At 40.2% G+C, this 19439-nt stretch overlaps 19 non-coding genes across 19 annotated transcripts; all 19 read left to right on the top strand.

The window, feature by feature from the left end:
• The first annotated feature begins 52 nt into the window (after nucleotides 1-52).
• On the top strand, nucleotides 53-163 carry trnal-caa (transfer RNA leucine (anticodon CAA)). Its single transcript has 2 exons — nucleotides 53-90; nucleotides 118-163. It is a non-coding gene; the product is annotated as a tRNA-Leu (tRNA).
• Nucleotides 164-972: 809 nt separating this feature from the next.
• trnal-caa (transfer RNA leucine (anticodon CAA)) lies at nucleotides 973-1084 on the top strand. Its single transcript has 2 exons — nucleotides 973-1010; nucleotides 1039-1084. It is a non-coding gene; the product is annotated as a tRNA-Leu (tRNA).
• Nucleotides 1085-2122: 1038 nt separating this feature from the next.
• trnal-caa (transfer RNA leucine (anticodon CAA)) lies at nucleotides 2123-2233 on the top strand. The gene is made up of 2 exons: nucleotides 2123-2160; nucleotides 2188-2233. It is a non-coding gene; the product is annotated as a tRNA-Leu (tRNA).
• Nucleotides 2234-3272: 1039 nt separating this feature from the next.
• On the top strand, nucleotides 3273-3384 carry trnal-caa (transfer RNA leucine (anticodon CAA)). Its single transcript has 2 exons — nucleotides 3273-3310; nucleotides 3339-3384. It is a non-coding gene; the product is annotated as a tRNA-Leu (tRNA).
• A 1036-nt stretch (nucleotides 3385-4420) lies between these two features.
• On the top strand, nucleotides 4421-4532 carry trnal-caa (transfer RNA leucine (anticodon CAA)). The gene is made up of 2 exons: nucleotides 4421-4458; nucleotides 4487-4532. It is a non-coding gene; the product is annotated as a tRNA-Leu (tRNA).
• A 1501-nt stretch (nucleotides 4533-6033) lies between these two features.
• trnal-caa (transfer RNA leucine (anticodon CAA)) lies at nucleotides 6034-6145 on the top strand. Its single transcript has 2 exons — nucleotides 6034-6071; nucleotides 6100-6145. It is a non-coding gene; the product is annotated as a tRNA-Leu (tRNA).
• Nucleotides 6146-6263: 118 nt separating this feature from the next.
• trnal-caa (transfer RNA leucine (anticodon CAA)) lies at nucleotides 6264-6375 on the top strand. Its single transcript has 2 exons — nucleotides 6264-6301; nucleotides 6330-6375. It is a non-coding gene; the product is annotated as a tRNA-Leu (tRNA).
• Nucleotides 6376-7411: 1036 nt separating this feature from the next.
• On the top strand, nucleotides 7412-7523 carry trnal-caa (transfer RNA leucine (anticodon CAA)). Its single transcript has 2 exons — nucleotides 7412-7449; nucleotides 7478-7523. It is a non-coding gene; the product is annotated as a tRNA-Leu (tRNA).
• Nucleotides 7524-8561: 1038 nt separating this feature from the next.
• On the top strand, nucleotides 8562-8672 carry trnal-caa (transfer RNA leucine (anticodon CAA)). The gene is made up of 2 exons: nucleotides 8562-8599; nucleotides 8627-8672. It is a non-coding gene; the product is annotated as a tRNA-Leu (tRNA).
• Nucleotides 8673-9481: 809 nt separating this feature from the next.
• Nucleotides 9482-9593, top strand: trnal-caa (transfer RNA leucine (anticodon CAA)). Its single transcript has 2 exons — nucleotides 9482-9519; nucleotides 9548-9593. It is a non-coding gene; the product is annotated as a tRNA-Leu (tRNA).
• Nucleotides 9594-10631: 1038 nt separating this feature from the next.
• Nucleotides 10632-10742, top strand: trnal-caa (transfer RNA leucine (anticodon CAA)). The gene is made up of 2 exons: nucleotides 10632-10669; nucleotides 10697-10742. It is a non-coding gene; the product is annotated as a tRNA-Leu (tRNA).
• An 809-nt stretch (nucleotides 10743-11551) lies between these two features.
• Nucleotides 11552-11663, top strand: trnal-caa (transfer RNA leucine (anticodon CAA)). The gene is made up of 2 exons: nucleotides 11552-11589; nucleotides 11618-11663. It is a non-coding gene; the product is annotated as a tRNA-Leu (tRNA).
• Nucleotides 11664-11781: 118 nt separating this feature from the next.
• On the top strand, nucleotides 11782-11893 carry trnal-caa (transfer RNA leucine (anticodon CAA)). Its single transcript has 2 exons — nucleotides 11782-11819; nucleotides 11848-11893. It is a non-coding gene; the product is annotated as a tRNA-Leu (tRNA).
• A 1036-nt stretch (nucleotides 11894-12929) lies between these two features.
• On the top strand, nucleotides 12930-13041 carry trnal-caa (transfer RNA leucine (anticodon CAA)). Its single transcript has 2 exons — nucleotides 12930-12967; nucleotides 12996-13041. It is a non-coding gene; the product is annotated as a tRNA-Leu (tRNA).
• A 1038-nt stretch (nucleotides 13042-14079) lies between these two features.
• trnal-caa (transfer RNA leucine (anticodon CAA)) lies at nucleotides 14080-14190 on the top strand. Its single transcript has 2 exons — nucleotides 14080-14117; nucleotides 14145-14190. It is a non-coding gene; the product is annotated as a tRNA-Leu (tRNA).
• Nucleotides 14191-14999: 809 nt separating this feature from the next.
• Nucleotides 15000-15111, top strand: trnal-caa (transfer RNA leucine (anticodon CAA)). The gene is made up of 2 exons: nucleotides 15000-15037; nucleotides 15066-15111. It is a non-coding gene; the product is annotated as a tRNA-Leu (tRNA).
• Nucleotides 15112-17065: 1954 nt separating this feature from the next.
• On the top strand, nucleotides 17066-17177 carry trnal-caa (transfer RNA leucine (anticodon CAA)). Its single transcript has 2 exons — nucleotides 17066-17103; nucleotides 17132-17177. It is a non-coding gene; the product is annotated as a tRNA-Leu (tRNA).
• A 1038-nt stretch (nucleotides 17178-18215) lies between these two features.
• trnal-caa (transfer RNA leucine (anticodon CAA)) lies at nucleotides 18216-18326 on the top strand. The gene is made up of 2 exons: nucleotides 18216-18253; nucleotides 18281-18326. It is a non-coding gene; the product is annotated as a tRNA-Leu (tRNA).
• Nucleotides 18327-19135: 809 nt separating this feature from the next.
• Nucleotides 19136-19247, top strand: trnal-caa (transfer RNA leucine (anticodon CAA)). The gene is made up of 2 exons: nucleotides 19136-19173; nucleotides 19202-19247. It is a non-coding gene; the product is annotated as a tRNA-Leu (tRNA).
• Nucleotides 19248-19439: the final 192 nt, after the last annotated feature.

Below are 19439 nucleotides of genomic sequence, written 5' to 3'. Positions count from 1 at the left end.
TTTACCATCATGGACAATCAAAAGACTGAGCATCAGAAAACCAGTTGTGACTGTCAGAATGGCCGAGTGGTCTAAGGCGCCAGACTCAAGGTGCTTCAACCTTCTCAATGTTGAGGATTCTGGTCTCCGAATGGAGGCGTGGGTTCAAATCCCACTTCTGACATGTAGCTTTTGTAATGAAAACTTGAAATAATGTGACTGTAATATATCTTATATTATCTTTTGAGTTTTTACCATCATGGACAATCAAAAGACTGAGCATCAGAAAAGCAGCCGTGACTGTCAGAATGGCCGAGTTGTGTAAGGCGCCAGACTCAAGGTTCTTCAACCTTCTCAAATGTTGAGGATTCTGGTCTCCGAATGGAGGCGTGGGTTCAAATCCCACTTCTGACAACTAGCTTTTAAAATGAACACTTGAATTAACGTGAAGGTAATGAATCTTATATTATCTTTTGAGTTTTTACCATCATGGACAATGAAAAGACTGAGCATCAGAAAGCTAGTTGTGAGTGTCAGAATGGCCGAGTAGTCTAAGGCGCCAGACTCAAGGTGCTTCAACCTTCTCAAATGTTGAGGATTCTGGTCTCCGAATGGAGGCGTGGGTTCAAATCTCACTTCTGACAAGTAGCTTTTGTAATGAAAACTTGAAATAATGTGATGTTAATATATCTTATATTATCGTTTGAGTTTTTACCATCATGGACAATCAAAAGACTGAGCATCAGAAAAGCAGCTGTGACTGTCAGAATGGCCGAGTGGTCTAAGGCGCCAGACTCAAGGTGCTTCAACCTTCTCAAAATGTTGAGGATTCTGGTCTCCGAATGGAGGTGTGGGTTCAAATCCCACTTCTGAAAAGTAGCTTTTGTAATGAAAACTTGAAATAATGTGACGATAATATATCTTATATTATCTTTTGAGTTTTTACCATCATTGACAATCAAAAGACTGAGCATCAGAAAACCAGTTGTGGCTGTCAGAATGGCCGAGTGGTCTAAGGCGCCAGACTCAAGGTGCTTAAACCTTCTCAAATGTTGAGGATTCTGGTCTCCGAATGGAGGCGTGGGTTCAAATCCCACTTCTGACAAGTATCTATTATAATGAAAACTTGAAATAATGTGATGGTAATATATCTTATATTATCTTTTGAGTTTTTACCATCATGGACAATCAAAAGACTGAGCATCAGAAAAGCAGCTGTGACTGTCAGAATGGCTCAGTGGTCTATGGCGCCAGACTCAAGGTGCTTCAACCTTCTCAAATGCTGAGGATTCTGATCTTCGAATGGAGGCGTGGGTTCAAATCCCACTTCTGACAACTAGCTTTTATAATGAAAACTTGAAATAATGTGATGTTAATATATCTTATATTATCTTTTGAGTTTTTACCATCATGGACAATCAAAAGAGGGAGCATCAGAAAAGCAGCTGTGACTGTCAGAATGGCCGAGTGGTCTAAGGCGCCAGACTCAAGGTGCTTCAACCTTCTCAAATGTTGAGGATTCTGGTCTCCGAATGGAGGCATGGCTTCAAATCCCACTTCTGACAACTAGCTTATAAAATGAACACTTGAATTAACGTGAAGGTAATGAATCTTATATTCCTCTTTGAGTTTTTACCATCATGAATAATGAAAAGACTGAGCATCAGAAAGCTAGTTGTGAGTGTCAGAATGGCCGAGTAGTCTAAGGCGCCAGACTCAAGGTGCTTCAACCTTCTCAAATGTAGAGGATTCTGGTCTCCGAATGGAGGCGTGGGTTCAAATCCCACTTCTGACAAGTAGCTTTTAAAATGAAAACTTGAATTAATGTGATGGTAATATATCTTATATTATCTTTTGCGTTTTTACCATCATGGAAAATGAAAAGACTGAGCATCAGACAATCAGTTGTGGCTGTCAGAATGGCCGAGTGGTCTAAGGCGCCAGACTCAAGGTGCTTCAACCTTCTCAAATGTTGAGGATTCTGGTCTCCGAATAGAGGCGTGGGTTCAAATCCCACTTCTGGCATGTAGCTTTTGTAATGAAAACTTGAAATAATGTGATGGTAATATATCTTATATTATCTTTTGAGTTTTTACCATCATGGACAATCAAAAGACTGAGCATCAGAAAACCAGTTGTGACTGTCAGAATGGCCGAGTGGTCTAAGGCGCCAGACTCAAGGTGCTTCAACCTTCTCAATGTTGAGGATTCTGGTCTCCGAATGGAGGCGTGGGTTCAAATCCCACTTCTGACATGTAGCTTTTGTAATGAAAACTTGAAATAATGTGACTGTAATATATCTTATATTATCTTTTGAGTTTTTACCATCATGGACAATCAAAAGACTGAGCATCAGAAAAGCAGCCGTGACTGTCAGAATGGCCGAGTTGTGTAAGGCGCCAGACTCAAGGTTCTTCAACCTTCTCAAATGTTGAGGATTCTGGTCTCCGAATGGAGGCGTGGGTTCAAATCCCACTTCTGACAACTAGCTTTTAAAATGAACACTTGAATTAACGTGAAGGTAATGAATCTTATATTATCTTTTGAGTTTTTACCATCATGGACAATGAAAAGACTGAGCATCAGAAAGCTAGTTGTGAGTGTCAGAATGGCCGAGTAGTCTAAGGCGCCAGACTCAAGGTGCTTCAACCTTCTCAAATGTTGAGGATTCTGGTCTCCGAATGGAGGCGTGGGTTCAAATCTCACTTCTGACAAGTAGCTTTTGTAATGAAAACTTGAAATAATGTGATGTTAATATATCTTATATTATCGTTTGAGTTTTTACCATCATGGACAATCAAAAGACTGAGCATCAGAAAAGCAGCTGTGACTGTCAGAATGGCCGAGTGGTCTAAGGCGCCAGACTCAAGGTGCTTCAACCTTCTCAAAATGTTGAGGATTCTGGTCTCCGAATTGAGGTGTGGGTTCAAATCCCACTTCTGAAAAGTAGCTTTTGTAATGAAAACTTGAAATAATGTGACGATAATATATCTTATATTATCTTTTGAGTTTTTACCATCATTGACAATCAAAAGACTGAGCATCAGAAAACCAGTTGTGGCTGTCAGAATGGCCGAGTGGGTTAAGGCGCCAGACTCAAGGTGCTTAAACCTTCTCAAATGTTGAGGATTCTGGTCTCCGAATGGAGGAGTGGGTTCAAATCCCACTTCTGACAAGTATCTATTATAATGAAAACTTGAAATAATGTGATGGTAATATATCTTATATTATCTTTTGAGTTTTTACCATCATGGACAATCAAAAGACTGAGCATCAGAAAAGCAGCTGTGACTGTCAGAATGGCCGAGTGGTCTAAGGCGCCAGACTCAAGGTGCTTCAACCTTCTCAAATGTTGAGGATTCTGGTCTCCGAATGGAGGCGTGGGTTCAAATCCCACTTCTGACAAGTAGCTTTTGTAATGAAAACTTGAAATAATGTGATGGTAATATATCTTATATTATCTTTTGAGTTTTTACCATCATGGACAATCAAAAGACTGAGCATCAGAAAAGCAGTTGTGATAGTCAGAATGGCCGAGTGGTCTAAGGCGCCAGACTCAAGGTGCTTCAACCTTCTCAAATGTTGAGGATTCTGGTCTCCGAATGGAGGCGTGGGTTCAAATCCAACTTCTGACAACTAGCTTTTAAAATGAAAACTTGAATTAACGTGAAGGTAATGAATCTTATATTCCTTTTTGAGTTTTTACCATCATGGACAATCAAAAGACTGAGCATCAGAACGCTACCTGTGGCTGTCAGAATGGCCGAGTGGTCTATGGCGCCAGACTCAAGGTGCTTCAACCTTCTCAAATGTTGAGGATTCAGGTCTCCGAATGGAGGCGTGGGTTCAAATCCCACTTCTGACAACTAGCTTTTATAATGAAAACTTGAATTAATGTGAAGGTAACATATCTTATATTATCTTTTGAGTTTTTACCATCATGGACAATGAAAATACTGAGCATCAGAAAGCTAGTTGTGAGTGTCAGAATGGCCGAGTAGTCTAAGGCGCCAGACTCAAGGTGCTTCAACCTTCTCAAATGTAGAGGATTCTGGTCTCCGAATGGAGGCGTGGGTTCAAATACCACTTCTGACAAGTAGCTTTTATAATGAAAACTTGAAATAATGTGATGGTAATATATCTTATATTATCTTTTGAGTTTTTACCATCATGGACAATCAAAAGACTGAGCATCAGAAAAGCAGTTCTGACAGTCAGAATGGCCGAGTGGTCTAAGGCGCCAGAATCAAGTTGCTTCAAATTTCTCAAATGTTGAGGATTCTGATCTCCGAATGGAGGCATGGGTTCAAATCCCACTTCTGACAAGTAGATATTATAATGAAAACTTGAATTAATGCCGTGGTAATATTTCCTATTATCTTTTGAGTTTTTACCATCATGGACAATCAAAAGACTGAGCATCAGAAAACCAGTTTTGACTGTCAGAATGGCCGAGTGGTCTAAGGCGCCAGACTCAAGGTGCTTCAACCTTCTCAAATGTTGAGGATTCTGGTCTCCGAATGGAGGCGTGGGTTCAAATCCCACTTCTGACAAGTAGCTTTTATAATGAAAACTTGAAATAATGTGACGGTAATATATCTTATATTATCTTTTGAGTTTTTACCATCATGGACAATCAAAAGACTGAGCATCAGAAAACCAGTTGTGGCTGTCAGAATGGCCGAGTGGTCTAAGGCGCCAGACTCAAGGTGCTTCAACCTTCTCAAATGTTGAGGATTCTGGTCTCCGAATGGAGGCGTGGTTTCAAATCCCACTTCTGACAAGTAGCTTTTATAATGAAAACTTGAAATAATGTGATGGTAATATATCTTATATTATCTTTTGAGTTTTTACCATCATGGACAATCAAAAGACCGAGCATCAGAAAAGCAGTTGTGACAGTCACAATGGCCGAGTGGTCTAAGGCGCCAGACTCAAGGTGCTTCAACCTTCTCAAATGTTGAGGATTCTGGTCTCCGAATAGAGGCGTGGGTTCAAATCCCACTTCTGACAACTAGCTTTTAAAATGAACACTTGAATTAACGTGAAGGTAATGAATCTTATATTCCTTTTTGAGTTTTTACCATCATGAATAATGAAAAGACTGAGCATCAGAACGCTAGTTGTGGCTGTCAGAATGGCCGAGTGGTCTAAGGCGCCAGACTCAAGGTGCTTCAACCTTCTCAAATGTTGAGGATTCAGGTCTCTGAATGGAGGCGTGGGTTCAAATCCCACTTCTGACAAGTAGCTTTTAAAATGAAAACTTGAATTAATGTGATGGTAATATATCTTATATTATCTTTTGCGTTTTTACCATCATGGAAAATGAAAAGACTGAGCATCAGACAATCAGTTGTGGCTGTCAGAATGGCCGAGTGGTCTAAGGCGCCAGACTCAAGGTGCTTCAACCTTCTCAAATGTTGAGGATTCTGGTCTCCGAATAGAGGCGTGGGTTCAAATCCCACTTCTGGCATGTAGCTTTTGTAATGAAAACTTGAAATAATGTGATGGTAATATATCTTATATTATCTTTTGAGTTTTTACCATCATGGACAATCAAAAGACTGAGCATCAGAAAACCAGTTGTGACTGTCAGAATGGCCGAGTAGTCTAAGGCGCCAGACTCAAGGTGCTTCAACCTTCTCAAATGTTGAGGATTCTGGTCTCCGAATGGAGGCGTGGGTTCAAATCTCACTTCTGACAAGTAGCTTTTGTAATGAAAACTTGAAATAATGTGATGTTAATATATCTTATATTATCGTTTGAGTTTTTACCATCATGGACAATCAAAAGACTGAGCATCAGAAAAGCAGCTGTGACTGTCAGAATGGCCGAGTGGTCTAAGGCGCCAGACTCAAGGTGCTTCAACCTTCTCAAAATGTTGAGGATTCTGGTCTCCGAATGGAGGTGTGGGTTCAAATCCCACTTCTGAAAAGTAGCTTTTGTAATGAAAACTTGAAATAATGTGACGATAATATATCTTATATTATCTTTTGAGTTTTTACCATCATTGACAATAAAAAAAAACTGAGCATCAGAAAACCAGTTGTGGCTGTCAGAATGGCCGAGTGGTCTAAGGCGCCAGACTCAAGGTGCTTAAACCTTCTCAAATGTTGAGGATTCTGGTCTCCGAATGGAGGCGTGGGTTCAAATCCCACTTCTGACAAGTATCTATTATAATGAAAACTTGAAATAATGTGATGGTAATATATCTTATATTATCTTTTGAGTTTTTACCATCATGGACAATCAAAAGACTGAGCATCAGAAAAGCAGCTGTGACTGTCAGAATGGCCGAGTGGTCTAAGGCGCCAGACTCAAGGTGCTTCAACCTTCTCAAATGTTGAGGATTCTGGTCTCTGAATGGAGGCGTGGGTTCAAATCCCACTTCTGACAAGTAGCTTTTGTAATGAAAACTTGAAATAATGTGATGGTAATATATCTTATATTATCTTTTGAGTTTTTACCATCATGGACAATCAAAAGACTGAGCATCAGAAAAGCAGTTGTGATAGTCAGAATGGCCGAGTGGTCTAAGGCGCCAGACTCAAGGTGCTTCAACCTTCTCAAATGTTGAGGATTCTGGTCTCCGAATGGAGGCGTGGGTTCAAATCCAACTTCTGACAACTAGCTTTTAAAATGAAAACTTGAATTAACGTGAAGGTAATGAATCTTATATTCCTTTTTGAGTTTTTACCATCATGGACAATCAAAAGACTGAGCATCAGAACGCTACCTGTGGCTGTCAGAATGGCCGAGTGGTCTATGGCGCCAGACTCAAGGTGCTTCAACCTTCTCAAATGTTGAGGATTCAGGTCTCCGAATGGAGGCGTCGGTTCAAATCCCACTTCTGACAACTAGCTTTTATAATGAAAACTTGAATTAATGTGAAGGTAATATATCTTATATTATCTTTTGAGTTTTTACCATCATGGACAATGAAAATACTGAGCATCAGAAAGCTAGTTGTGAGTGTCAGAATGGCCGAGTAGTCTAAGGCGCCAGACTCAAGGTGCTTCAACCTTCTCAAATGTAGAGGATTCTGGTCTCCGAATGGAGGCGTGGGTTCAAATACCACTTCTGACAAGTAGCTTTTATAATGAAAACTTGAAATAATGTGATGGTAATATATCTTATATTATCTTTTGAGTTTTTACCATCATGGACAATCAAAAGACTGAGCATCAGAAAAGCAGTTCTGACAGTCAGAATGGCCGAGTGGTCTAAGGCGCCAGAATCAAGTTGCTTCAAATTTCTCAAATGTTGAGGATTCTGATCTCCGAATGGAGGCATGGGTTCAAATCCCACTTCTGACAAGTAGATATTATAATGAAAACTTGAATTAATGCCGTGGTAATATTTCCTATTATCTTTTGAGTTTTTACCATCATGGACAATCAAAAGACTGAGCATCAGAAAACCAGTTTTGACTGTCAGAATGGCCGAGTGGTCTAAGGCGCCAGACTCAAGGTGCTTCAACCTTCTCAAATGTTGAGGATTCTGGTCTCCGAATGGAGGCGTGGGTTCAAATCCCACTTCTGACAAGTAGCTTTTATAATGAAAACTTGAAATAATGTGACGGTAATATATCTTATATTATCTTTTGAGTTTTTACCATCATGGACAATCAAAAGACTGAGCATCAGAAAACCAGTTGTGGCTGTCAGAATGGCCGAGTGGTCTAAGGCGCCAGACTCAAGGTGCTTCAACCTTCTCAAATGTTGAGGATTCTGGTCTCCGAATGGAGGCGTGGTTTCAAATCCCACTTCTGACAAGTAGCTTTTATAATGAAAACTTGAAATAATGTGATGGTAATATATCTTATATTATCTTTTGAGTTTTTACCATCATGGACAATCAAAAGACCGAGCATCAGAAAAGCAGTTGTGACAGTCACAATGGCCGAGTGGTCTAAGGCGCCAGACTCAAGGTGCTTCAACCTTCTCAAATGTTGAGGATTCTGGTCTCCGAATAGAGGCGTGGGTTCAAATCCCACTTCTGACAACTAGCTTTTAAAATGAACACTTGAATTAACGTGAAGGTAATGAATCTTATATTCCTTTTTGAGTTTTTACCATCATGAATAATGAAAAGACTGAGCATCAGAACGCTAGTTGTGGCTGTCAGAATGGCCGAGTGGTCTAAGGCGCCAGACTCAAGGTGCTTCAACCTTCTCAAATGTTGAGGATTCAGGTCTCTGAATGGAGGCGTGGGTTCAAATCCCACTTCTGACAAGTAGCTTTTAAAATGAAAACTTGAATTAATGTGATGGTAATATATCTTATATTATCTTTTGCGTTTTTACCATCATGGAAAATGAAAAGACTGAGCATCAGACAATCAGTTGTGGCTGTCAGAATGGCCGAGTGGTCTAAGGCGCCAGACTCAAGGTGCTTCAACCTTCTCAAATGTTGAGGATTCTGGTCTCCGAATAGAGGCGTGGGTTCAAATCCCACTTCTGGCATGTAGCTTTTGTAATGAAAACTTGAAATAATGTGATGGTAATATATCTTATATTATCTTTTGAGTTTTTACCATCATGGACAATCAAAAGACTGAGCATCAGAAAACCAGTTGTGACTGTCAGAATGGCCGAGTGGTCTAAGGCGCCAGACTCAAGGTGCTTCAACCTTCTCAATGTTGAGGATTCTGGTCTCCGAATGGAGGCGTGGGTTCAAATCCCACTTCTGACATGTAGCTTTTGTAATGAAAACTTGAAATAATGTGACTGTAATATAACTTATATTATCTTTTGAGTTTTTACCATCATGGACAATCAAAAGACTGAGCATCAGAAAAGCAGCCGTGACTGTCAGAATGGCCGAGTTGTGTAAGGCGCCAGACTCAAGGTTCTTCAACCTTCTCAAATGTTGAGGATTCTGGTCTCCGAATGGAGGCGTGGGTTCAAATCCCACTTCTGACAACTAGCTTTTAAAATGAACACTTGAATTAACGTGAAGGTAATGAATCTTATATTATCTTTTGAGTTTTTACCATCATGGACAATGAAAAGACTGAGCATCAGAAAGCTAGTTGTGAGTGTCAGAATGGCCGAGTAGTCTAAGGCGCCAGACTCAAGGTGCTTCAACCTTCTCAAATGTTGAGGATTCTGGTCTCCGAATGGAGGCGTGGGTTCAAATCTCACTTCTGACAAGTAGCTTTTGTAATGAAAACTTGAAATAATGTGATGTTAATATATCTTATATTATCGTTTGAGTTTTTACCATCATGGACAATCAAAAGACTGAGCATCAGAAAAGCAGCTGTGACTGTCAGAATGGCCGAGTGGTCTAAGGCGCCAGACTCAAGGTGCTTCAACCTTCTCAAAATGTTGAGGATTCTGGTCTCCGAATGGAGGTGTGGGTTCAAATCCCACTTCTGAAAAGTAGCTTTTGTAATGAAAACTTGAAATAATGTGACGATAATATATCTTATATTATCTTTTGAGTTTTTACCATCATTGACAATCAAAAGACTGAGCATCAGAAAACCAGTTGTGGCTGTCAGAATGGCCGAGTGGTCTAAGGCGCCAGACTCAAGGTGCTTAAACCTTCTCAAATGTTGAGGATTCTGGTCTCCGAATGGAGGCGTGGGTTCAAATCCCACTTCTGACAAGTATCTATTATAATGAAAACTTGAAATAATGTGATGGTAATATATCTTATATTATCTTTTGAGTTTTTACCATCATGGACAATCAAAAGACTGAGCATCAGAAAAGCAGCTGTGACTGTCAGAATGGCTCAGTGGTCTATGGCGCCAGACTCAAGGTGCTTCAACCTTCTCAAATGCTGAGGATTCTGATCTTCGAATGGAGGCGTGGGTTCAAATCCCACTTCTGACAACTAGCTTTTATAATGAAAACTTGAAATAATGTGATGTTAATATATCTTATATTATCTTTTGAGTTTTTACCATCATGGACAATCAAAAGAGGGAGCATCAGAAAAGCAGCTGTGACTGTCAGAATGGCCGAGTGGTCTAAGGCGCCAGACTCAAGGTGCTTCAACCTTCTCAAATGTTGAGGATTCTGGTCTCCGAATGGAGGCATGGCTTCAAATCCCACTTCTGACAACTAGCTTATAAAATGAACACTTGAATTAACGTGAAGGTAATGAATCTTATATTCCTCTTTGAGTTTTTACCATCATGAATAATGAAAAGACTGAGCATCAGAAAGCTAGTTGTGAGTGTCAGAATGGCCGAGTAGTCTAAGGCGCCAGACTCAAGGTGCTTCAACCTTCTCAAATGTAGAGGATTCTGGTCTCCGAATGGAGGCGTGGGTTCAAATCCCACTTCTGACAAGTAGCTTTTAAAATGAAAACTTGAATTAATGTGATGGTAATATATCTTATATTATCTTTTGCGTTTTTACCATCATGGAAAATGAAAAGACTGAGCATCAGACAATCAGTTGTGGCTGTCAGAATGGCCGAGTGGTCTAAGGCGCCAGACTCAAGGTGCTTCAACCTTCTCAAATGTTGAGGATTCTGGTCTCCGAATAGAGGCGTGGGTTCAAATCCCACTTCTGGCATGTAGCTTTTGTAATGAAAACTTGAAATAATGTGATGGTAATATATCTTATATTATCTTTTGAGTTTTTACCATCATGGACAATCAAAAGACTGAGCATCAGAAAACCAGGTGTGACTGTCAGAATGGCCGAGTGGTCTAAGGCGCCAGACTCAAGGTGCTTCAACCTTCTCAATGTTGAGGATTCTGGTCTCCGAATGGAGGCGTGGGTTCAAATCCCACTTCTGACATGTAGCTTTTGTAATGAAAACTTGAAATAATGTGACTGTAATATATCTTATATTATCTTTTGAGTTTTTACCATCATGGACAATCAAAAGACTGAGCATCAGAAAAGCAGCCGTGACTGTCAGAATGGCCGAGTTGTGTAAGGCGCCAGACTCAAGGTTCTTCAACCTTCTCAAATGTTGAGGATTCTGGTCTCCGAATGGAGGCGTGGGTTCAAATCCCACTTCTGACAACTAGCTTTTAAAATGAACACTTGAATTAACGTGAAGGTAATGAATCTTATATTATCTTTTGAGTTTTTACCATCATGGACAATGAAAAGACTGAGCATCAGAAAGCTAGTTGTGAGTGTCAGAATGGCCGAGTAGTCTAAGGCGCCAGACTCAAGGTGCTTCAACCTTCTCAAATGTTGAGGATTCTGGTCTCCGAATGGAGGTGTGGGTTCAAATCTCACTTCTGACAAGTAGCTTTTGTAATGAAAACTTGAAATAATGTGATGTTAATATATCTTATATTATCGTTTGAGTTTTTACCATCATGGACAATCAAAAGACTGAGCATCAGAAAAGCAGCTGTGACTGTCAGAATGGCCGAGTGGTCTAAGGCGCCAGACTCAAGGTGCTTCAACCTTCTCAAAATGTTGAGGATTCTGGTCTCCGAATGGAGGTGTGGGTTCAAATCCCACTTCTGAAAAGTAGCTTTTGTAATGAAAACTTGAAATAATGTGACGATAATATATCTTATATTATCTTTTGAGTTTTTACCATCATTGACAATCAAAAGACTGAGCATCAGAAAACCAGTTGTGGCTGTCAGAATGGCCGAGTGGTCTAAGGCGCCAGACTCAAGGTGCTTAAACCTTCTCAAATGTTGAGGATTCTGGTCTCCGAATGGAGGCGTGGGTTCAAATCCCACTTCTGACAAGTATCTATTATAATGAAAACTTGAAATAATGTGATGGTAATATATCTTATATTATCTTTTGAGTTTTTACCATCATGGACAATCAAAAGACTGAGCATCAGAAAAGCAGCTGTGACTGTCAGAATGGCCGAGTGGTCTAAGGCGCCAGACTCAAGGTGCTTCAACCTTCTCAAATGTTGAGGATTCTGGTCTCCGAATGGAGGCGTGGGTTCAAATCCCACTTCTGACAAGTAGCTTTTGTAATGAAAACTTGAAATAATGTGATGGTAATATATCTTATATTATCTTTTGAGTTTTTACCATCATGGACAATCAAAAGACTGAGCATCAGAAAAGCAGTTGTGATAGTCAGAATGGCCGAGTGGTCTAAGGCGCCAGACTCAAGGTGCTTCAACCTTCTCAAATGTTGAGGATTCTGGTCTCCGAATGGAGGCGTGGGTTCAAATCCAACTTCTGACAACTAGCTTTTAAAATGAAAACTTGAATTAACGTGAAGGTAATGAATCTTATATTCCTTTTTGAGTTTTTACCATCATGGACAATCAAAAGACTGAGCATCAGAACGCTACCTGTGGCTGTCAGAATGGCCGAGTGGTCTATGGCGCCAGACTCAAGGTGCTTCAACCTTCTCAAATGTTGAGGATTCAGGTCTCCGAATGGAGGCGTGGGTTCAAATCCCACTTCTGACAACTAGCTTTTATAATGAAAACTTGAATTAATGTGAAGGTAATATATCTTATATTATCTTTTGAGTTTTTACCATCATGGACAATGAAAATACTGAGCATCAGAAAGCTAGTTGTGAGTGTCAGAATGGCCGAGTAGTCTAAGGCGCCAGACTCAAGGTGCTTCAACCTTCTCAAATGTAGAGGATTCTGGTCTCCGAATGGAGGCGTGGGTTCAAATACCACTTCTGACAAGTAGCTTTTATAATGAAAACTTGAAATAATGTGATGGTAATATATCTTATATTATCTTTTGAGTTTTTACCATCATGGACAATCAAAAGACTGAGCATCAGAAAAGCAGTTCTGACAGTCAGAATGGCCGAGTGGTCTAAGGCGCCAGAATCAAGTTGCTTCAAATTTCTCAAATGTTGAGGATTCTGATCTCCGAATGGAGGCATGGGTTCAAATCCCACTTCTGACAAGTAGATATTATAATGAAAACTTGAATTAATGCCGTGGTAATATTTCCTATTATCTTTTGAGTTTTTACCATCATGGACAATCAAAAGACTGAGCATCAGAAAGCCAGTTTTGACTGTCAGAATGGCCGAGTGGTCTAAGGCGCCAGACTCAAGGTGCTTCAACCTTCTCAAATGTTGAGGATTCTGGTCTCCGAATGGAGGCGTGGGTTCAAATCCCACTTCTGACAAGTAGCTTTTATAATGAAAACTTGAAATAATGTGACGGTAATATATCTTATATTATCTTTTGAGTTTTTACCATCATGGACAATCAAAAGACTGAGCATCAGAAAACCAGTTGTGGCTGTCAGAATGGCCGAGTGGTCTAAGGCGCCAGACTCAAGGTGCTTCAACCTTCTCAAATGTTGAGGATTCTGGTCTCCGAATGGAGGCGTGGTTTCAAATCCCACTTCTGACAAGTAGCTTTTATAATGAAAACTTGAAATAATGTGATGGTAATATATCTTATATTATCTTTTGAGTTTTTACCATCATGGACAATCAAAAGACCGAGCATCAGAAAAGCAGTTGTGACAGTCACAATGGCCGAGTGGTCTAAGGCGCCAGACTCAAGGTGCTTCAACCTTCTCAAATGTTGAGGATTCTGGTCTCCGAATAGAGGCGTGGGTTCAAATCCCACTTCTGACAACTAGCTTTTAAAATGAACACTTGAATTAACGTGAAGGTAATGAATCTTATATTCCTTTTTGAGTTTTTACCATCATGAATAATGAAAAGACTGAGCATCAGAACGCTAGTTGTGGCTGTCAGAATGGCCGAGTGGTCTAAGGCGCCAGACTCAAGGTGCTTCAACCTTCTCAAATGTTGAGGATTCAGGTCTCTGAATGGAGGCGTGGGTTCAAATCCCACTTCTGACAAGTAGCTTTTAAAATGAAAACTTGAATTAATGTGATGGTAATATATCTTATATTATCTTTTGCGTTTTTACCATCATGGAAAATGAAAAGACTGAGCATCAGACAATCAGTTGTGGCTGTCAGAATGGCCGAGTGGTCTAAGGCGCCAGACTCAAGGTGCTTCAACCTTCTCAAATGTTGAGGATTCTGGTCTCCGAATAGAGGCGTGGGTTCAAATCCCACTTCTGGCATGTAGCTTTTGTAATGAAAACTTGAAATAATGTGATGGTAATATATCTTATATTATCTTTTGAGTTTTTACCATCATGGACAATCAAAAGACTGAGCATCAGAAAACCAGTTGTGACTGTCAGAATGGCCGAGTGGTCTAAGGCGCCAGACTCAAGGTGCTTCAACCTTCTCAATGTTGAGGATTCTGGTCTCCGAATGGAGGCGTGGGTTCAAATCCCACTTCTGACATGTAGCTTTTGTAATGAAAACTTGAAATAATGTGACTGTAATATATCTTATATTATCTTTTGAGTTTTTACCATCATGGACAATCAAAAGACTGAGCATCAGAAAAGCAGCCGTGACTGTCAGAATGGCCGAGTTGTGTAAGGCGCCAGACTCAAGGTTCTTCAACCTTCTCAAATGTTGAGGATTCTGGTCTCCGAATGGAGGCGTGGGTTCAAATCCCACTTCTGACAACTAGCTTTTAAAATGAACACTTGAATTAACGTGAAGGTAATGAATCTTATATTATCTTTTGAGTTTTTACCATCATGGACAATGAAAAGACTGAGCATCAGAAAGCTAGTTGTGAGTGTCAGAATGGCCGAGTAGTCTAAGGCGCCAGACTCAAGGTGCTTCAACCTTCTCAAATGTTGAGGATTCTGGTCTCCGAATGGAGGCGTGGGTTCAAATCTCACTTCTGACAAGTAGCTTTTGTAATGAAAACTTGAAATAATGTGATGTTAATATATCTTATATTATCGTTTGAGTTTTTACCATCATGGACAATCAAAAGACTGAGCATCAGAAAAGCAGCTGTGACTGTCAGAATGGCCGAGTGGTCTAAGGCGCCAGACTCAAGGTGCTTCAACCTTCTCAAAATGTTGAGGATTCTGGTCTCCGAATGGAGGTGTGGGTTCAAATCCCACTTCTGAAAAGTAGCTTTTGTAATGAAAACTTGAAATAATGTGACGATAATATATCTTATATTATCTTTTGAGTTTTTACCATCATTGACAATCAAAAGACTGAGCATCAGAAAACCAGTTGTGGCTGTCAGAATGGCCGAGTGGTCTAAGGCGCCAGACTCAAGGTGCTTAAACCTTCTCAAATGTTGAGGATTCTGGTCTCCGAATGGAGGCGTGGGTTCAAATCCCACTTCTGACAAGTATCTATTATAATGAAAACTTGAAATAATGTGATGGTAATATATCTTATATTATCTTTTGAGTTTTTACCATCATGGACAATCAAAAGACTGAGCATCAGAAAAGCAGCTGTGACTGTCAGAATGGCTCAGTGGTCTATGGCGCCAGACTCAAGGTGCTTCAACCTTCTCAAATGCTGAGGATTCTGATCTTCGAATGGAGGCGTGGGTTCAAATCCCACTTCTGACAACTAGCTTTTATAATGAAAACTTGAAATAATGTGATGTTAATATATCTTATATTATCTTTTGAGTTTTTACCATCATGGACAATCAAAAGAGGGAGCATCAGAAAAGCAGCTGTGACTGTCAGAATGGCCGAGTGGTCTAAGGCGCCAGACTCAAGGTGCTTCAACCTTCTCAAATGTTGAGGATTCTGGTCTCCGAATGGAGGCATGGCTTCAAATCCCACTTCTGACAACTAGCTTATAAAATGAACACTTGAATTAACGTGAAGGTAATGAATCTTATATTCCTCTTTGAGTTTTTACCATCATGAATAATGAAAAGACTGAGCATCAGAAAGCTAGTTGTGAGTGTCAGAATGGCCGAGTAGTCTAAGGCGCCAGACTCAAGGTGCTTCAACCTTCTCAAATGTAGAGGATTCTGGTCTCCGAATGGAGGCGTGGGTTCAAATACCACTTCTGACAAGTAGCTTTTATAATGAAAACTTGAAATAATGTGACGGTAATATATCTTATATTATCTTTTGAGTTTTTACCATCATGGACAATCAAAAGAGGGAGCATCAGAAAAGCAGTTGTGACAGTCAGAATGGCCGAGTGGTCTAAGGCGCCAGACTCAAGGTGCTTCAAATTTCTCAAATGTTGAGGATTCTGATCTCCGAATGGAGGCATGGGTTCAAATCCCACTTCTGACAAGTAGATATTATAATGAAAACTTGAATTAATGCCGTGGTAATATTTCCTATTATCTTTTGAGTTTTTACCATCATGGACAATCAAAAGACTGAGCATCAGAAAACCATTTGTGGCTGTCACAATGGCCGAGTGGTCTAAGGCGCCAGACTCAAGGTGCTTCAACCTTCTCAAATGTTGAGGATTCTGGTCTCCGAATGGAGACGTGGGTTCAAATCCCACTTCTGACAAGTAGCTTTTGTAATGAAAACTTGAAATAATGTGATGTTAATATATCTTATATTATCTTTTGAGTTTATACCATCATGGACAATCAAAAGAGGGAGCATCAGTATAGCAGCTGTGACTGTCAGAATGGCCGAGTGGTCTAAGGCGCCAGACTCAAGGTGCTTCAACCTTCTCAAATGTTGAGGATTCTGGTCTCCGAATGGAGGCATGGCTTTAAATCCCACTTCTGACAACTAGCTTATAAAATGAACACTTGAATTAACGTGAAGGTAATGAATCTTATATTCCTCTTTGAGTTTTTACCATCATGAATAATGAAAAGACTGAGCATCAGAAAGCTAGTTGTGAGTGTCAGAATGGCCGAGTAGTCTAAGGCGCCAGACTCAAGGTGCTTCAACCTTCTCAAATGTAGAGGATTCTGGTCTCCGAATGGAGGCGTGGGTTCAAATACCACTTCTGACAAGTAGCTTTTATAATGAAAACTTGAAATAATGTGATGGTAATATATCTTATATTATCTTTTGAGTTTTTACCATCATGGACAATCAAAAGACTGAGCATCAGAAAAGCAGTTCTGACAGTCAGAATGGCCGAGTGGTCTAAGGCGCCAGACTCAAGTTGCTTCAAATTTCTCAAATGTTGAGGATTCTGATCTCCGAATGGAGGCATGGGTTCAAATCCCACTTCTGACAAGTAGATATTATAATGAAAACTTGAATTAATGCCGTGGTAATATTTCCTATTATCTTTTGAGTTTTTACCATCATGGACAATCAAAAGACTGAGCATCAGAAAACCAGTTTTGACTGTCAGAATGGCCGAGTGGTCTAAGGCGCCAGACTCAAGGTGCTTCAACCTTCTCAAATGTTGAGGATTCTGGTCTCCGAATGGAGGCGTGGGTTCAAATCCCACTTCTGACAAGTAGCTTTTATAATGAAAACTTGAAATAATGTGACGGTAATATATCTTATATTATCTTTTGAGTTTTTACCATCATGGACAATCAAAAGACTGAGCATCAGAAAACCAGTTGTGGCTGTCAGAATGGCCGAGTGGTCTAAGGCGCCAGACTCAAGGTGCCTCAACCTTCTCAAATGTTGAGGATTCTGGTCTCCGAATGGAGGCGTGGTTTCAAATCCCACTTCTGACAAGTAGCTTTTATAATGAAAACTTGAAATAATGTGATGGTAATATATCTTATATTATCTTTTGAGTTTTTACCATCATGGACAATCAAAAGACCGAGCATCAGAAAAGCAGTTGTGACAGTCACAATGGCCGAGTGGTCTAAGGCGCCAGACTCAAGGTGCTTCAACCTTCTCAAATGTTGAGGATTCTGGTCTCCGAATAGAGGCGTGGGTTCAAATCCCACTTCTGACAACTAGCTTTTAAAATGAACACTTGAATTAACGTGAAGGTAATGAATCTTATATTCCTTTTTGAGTTTTTACCATCATGAATAATGAAAAGACTGAGCATCAGAACGCTAGTTGTGGCTGTCAGAATGGCCGAGTGGTCTAAGGCGCCAGACTCAAGGTGCTTCAACCTTCTCAAATGTTGAGGATTCAGGTCTCTGAATGGAGGCGTGGGTTCAAATCCCACTTCTGACAAGTAGCTTTTAAAATGAAAACTTGAATTAATGTGATGGTAATATATCTTATATTATCTTTTGCGTTTTTACCATCATGGAAAATGAAAAGACTGAGCATCAGACAATCAGTTGTGGCTGTCAGAATGGCCGAGTGGTCTAAGGCGCCAGACTCAAGGTGCTTCAACCTTCTCAAATGTTGAGGATTCTGGTCTCCGAATAGAGGCGTGGGTTCAAATCCCACTTCTGGCATGTAGCTTTTGTAATGAAAACTTGAAATAATGTGATGGTAATATATCTTATATTATCTTTTGAGTTTTTACCATCATGGACAATCAAAAGACTGAGCATCAGAAAACCAGTTGTGACTGTCAGAATGGCCGAGTGGTCTAAGGCGCCAGACTCAAGGTGCTTCAACCTTCTCAATGTTGAGGATTCTGGTCTCCGAATGGAGGCGTGGGTTCAAATCCCACTTCTGACATGTAGCTTTTGTAATGAAAACTTGAAATAATGTGACTGTAATATATCTTATATTATCTTTTGAGTTTTTACCATCATGGACAATCAAAAGACTGAGCATCAGAAAAGCAGCCGTGACTGTCAGAATGGCCGAGTTGTGTAAGGCGCCAGACTCAAGGTTCTTCAACCTTCTCAAATGTTGAGGATTCTGGTCTCCGAATGGAGGCGTGGGTTCAAATCCCACTTCTGACAACTAGCTTTTAAAATGAACACTTGAATTAACGTGAAGGTAATGAATCTTATATTATCTTTTGAGTTTTTACCATCATGGACAATGAAAAGACTGAGCATCAGAAAGCTAGTTGTGAGTGTCAGAATGGCCGAGTAGTCTAAGGCGCCAGACTCAAGGTGCTTCAACCTTCTCAAATGTTGAGGATTCTGGTCTCCGAATGGAGGCGTGGGTTCAAATCTCACTTCTGACAAGTAGCTTTTGTAATGAAAACTTGAAATAATGTGATGTTAATATATCTTATATTATCGTTTGAGTTTTTACCATCATGGACAATCAAAAGACTGAGCATCAGAAAAGCAGCTGTGACTGTCAGAATGGCCGAGTGGTCTAAGGCGCCAGACTCAAGGTGCTTCAACCTTCTCAAAATGTTGAGGATTCTGGTCTCCGAATGGAGGCGTGGGTTCAAATCCCACTTCTGAAAAGTAGCTTTTGTAATGAAAACTTGAAATAATGTGACGATAATATATCTTATATTATCTTTTGAGTTTTTACCATCATGGACAATCAAAAGACTGAGCATCAGAAAACCAGTTGTGGCTGTCAGAATGGCCGAGTGGTCTAAGGCGCCAGACTCAAGGTGCTTAAACCTTCTCAAATGTTGAGGATTCTGGTCTCCGAATGGAGGCGTGGGTTCAAATCCCACTTCTGACAAGTATCTATTATAATGAAAACTTGAAATAATGTGATGGTAATATATCTTATATTATCTTTTGAGTTTTTACCATCATGGACAATCAAAAGACTGAGCATCAGAAAAGCAGCTGTGACTGTCAGAATGGCTCAGTGGTCTATGGCGCCAGACTCAAGGTGCTTCAACCTTCTCAAATGCTGAGGATTCTGATC

Source organism: Pseudorasbora parva, chromosome 15, assembly GCF_024679245.1.
Source record: "Pseudorasbora parva isolate DD20220531a chromosome 15, ASM2467924v1, whole genome shotgun sequence".
NCBI classification, from domain to species: Eukaryota; Metazoa; Chordata; class Actinopteri; order Cypriniformes; family Gobionidae; genus Pseudorasbora; species Pseudorasbora parva.
The sequence above is the reverse complement of the archived record's forward strand: the minus strand, read 5'-3'. Positions and strand labels throughout refer to the sequence as shown.